This window comes from Electrona antarctica, assembly GCF_951216825.1.
Source record: "Electrona antarctica genome assembly, contig: scaffold_40, whole genome shotgun sequence".
Lineage (NCBI taxonomy): Eukaryota > Metazoa > Chordata > Actinopteri > Myctophiformes > Myctophidae > Electrona > Electrona antarctica.
This window is the reverse complement of record NW_027638523.1, coordinates 125,001-127,500: the sequence shown is the minus strand read 5'-3', so window position 1 is coordinate 127,500 and position 2,500 is coordinate 125,001. Positions and strand designations below refer to the sequence as shown.

At 66.4% G+C, this 2,500-nt stretch overlaps 1 protein-coding gene and 1 pseudogene across 4 annotated transcripts in view; both read right to left on the bottom strand.

Annotated features, from left to right (window-relative positions):
* LOC306917958 (uncharacterized protein) overlaps positions 1-2,500 on the bottom strand; it is a 338,291-nt gene that overhangs the window by 313,419 nt on the left and 22,372 nt on the right. The gene's annotated exons all lie outside the window — the stretch shown is intronic.
* Positions 1-2,500, bottom strand: part of LOC306917961 (cysteine/serine-rich nuclear protein 1-like) — an 11,900-nt pseudogene that overhangs the window by 6,290 nt on the left and 3,110 nt on the right. The gene's annotated exons all lie outside the window — the stretch shown is intronic.

Sequence of the window (2,500 nt, the reverse complement as noted above, 5' to 3'; positions counted from 1 at the left end):
GCCCCTTTCCGCCGCGGACCCCCCGCGGACCCCCTCCTGGGCACGAGACCGACGGGAGCGCGTCGGGGACGGCGGCCCGGTTCGAACGAGATTCCCCCCGTGCGAAACGGCCCAGGGACGGCCGAGATGCCCCGCGGACCCCCTCCTGGGCACGAGACCGACGGGAGCGCGTCGGGGACGGCGGCCCGGTTCGAACGAGATTCCCCCCGTGCGAAACGGCCCAGGGACGGCCGAGATGCCCCGCGGACCCCCCGCGGACCCCCTCCTGGGCACGATACCGACGGGAGCGCGTCCGGGACGGCGGCCCGGTTCGAACGAGATCCCCCCCGTGCGAAACGGCCCAGGGACGGCCGAGATGCCCCGCGGACCCCCCGCGGACCCCCTCCGCGGACCCCCGGCGGACCCCCGGCCCTATGGAGGGGCCGGGAGCTCTGGGGCTCCGTTCCCCTGTCCCCTGGCCCGCGATGCCAGGGACCCAGACCTCCGTGACTCCCAGGGGCGAAACTCTGTTTCGACGAGGCTCCGTTCTGGGGTAGGAGAGTGGAGCGAGTCCCTGGCCGAGCCTGGAAGTCTGTCGTAGCCCAGGAGGTCTGGGGCAAGGCTCCCCCGTCCCCCCCGAGAGAAAAAACCTCACTTTTTTCGGGCAAATAGGCCCCATCCCGCATGTAGGAAGAGTGCCCGGGGGTCCCCGGACCCGGGCAGGGCGGCCTGGCCGGTCCCCGGAGAAAAAAAAAAAATTAAAAAGCTCCATGGTCCCCATGGTGCTCGGCGGGGCCGAGACGAGGCTCTGCCTTGGGGTAGAAAAGCCGAGCGAGTGCCTCAGAGCTTAACCGGATGGAAGACCTCAGTTAACTCAAAGTTAAACGAGGCGAGCTTGTGGATCTGCTCTTTTCGGGCCGGAAAAGCGGCCCTAGCTCGGGAACGCAGGGTCGCCCGGGGACGGCGGAGGGCTCCACGGAACCGGACCGGCGAGGCGCACGCGCTGGTGCCGGGCCCGGGCAGGTGGGCCGATCCCCGGGCGCGAGACGGGCGGAAAGGTGGGTCGAGTGAGCCCTGGAAGTCCTCCCCCCAGCCCAGGAGGTCGGGGGCTCCGTCCCTGGCCCCCTCCTGTGTAATTCCCTCCACGGGCAATGTCCCACTCCCGCCAGCCCGGATGTATGGATCCATCAGGGGCTTGCTGGGCGGTTCGAGACCCGGGCGAGGCTCTGTTTCGGGACAGAAGAGTGGCGCGAGTCCCTCAGAGTTAAATCGCCTGGAAGTCCTCAGTTTAACTAAGTCAAAAAAAAAAGCTCCATGACTCCACATGGACTCGACGGGGCCGAGACGAGGCTCTGCCTTGGGGTAGAAAAGCTGAGCGAGTGCCTCAGGGTTAAATTGGCTGGAAGTCCTCAGTTAACGCAAAGTTAAACGAGGCGAGCTTGTGGATCAGCACCTCCTGGCCCTCAGGAGGTGCTGGGCTTCTCCCCCCTCTCCCCAGAGAGGGGAGAGAACCAGGAAAAATCGACCCGATCCGGGCCATCGGGTACCCAGGGAAGAGAGCTCTGTTTCGGGCCGAGACGAGGCTCTGCCTCGGGGTAGGAAAGCTGAGCGAGTGCCTCAGAGCTTAACCGGATGGAAGTCCTCAGTTAACTCAAAGTTAAACGAGGCGAGCTTGTGGATCGGCTCAGCCTGCCCCGGAAAGGTGCACCGTGGGCGGGCACCTTTCGCAGACGACGCCGCCCCAGACTTAACGGGCCTGGAAGTCCCCCCCCAGCCCAGGAGGTCGGGGGCTCTGTCCCAGCCCCCCTCCTGTGAAAATTCCCTCCACGGCCAATGTCCAACTCTCCCCAGCCCGGATGTATGGATCCATCGGGGGCGGCCGGGAGGTTAAGGCCCGACAGGGTGGCCCGTCGGCGGGCTGCCGGGGTAGGTGAGCGCCCCTGGCCCTCAGGAGGTGCTGGGCTTCTCCCCCCTCTCCCCAGAGAGGGGAGAGAACCAGGAAAAATCGACCCGATCCGGGCCATCGGGTACCCAGGGAAGAGAGCTCTGTTTCGGGCCGAGACGAGGCTCTGCCTCGGGGTAGGAAAGCTGAGCGAGTGCCTCAGAGCTTAACCGGATGGAAGTCCTCAGTTAACTCAAAGTTAAACGAGGCGAGCTTGTGGATCGGCTCAGCCTGCCCCGGAAAGGTGCACCGTGGGCGGGCACCTTTCGCAGACGACGCCGCCCCAGACTTAACGGGCCTGGAAGTCCCCCCCCAGCTCAGGAGGTCGGGGGCTCTGTCCCAGCCCCCCTCCTGTGAAAATTCCCTCCACGGCCAATGTCCAACTCTCCCCAGCCCGGATGTATGGATCCATCGGGGGCGGCCGGGAGGTTAAGGCCCGACAGGGTGGCCCGTCGGCGGGCTGCCGGGGTGGGTGAGCGCCCCTGGCCCTCAGGAGGTGCTGGGCTTCTCCCCCCTCTCCCCAGAGAGGGGAAAGAACCATGAAAAATCGACCCGATCCGGGCCATCGGGTACCCAGGG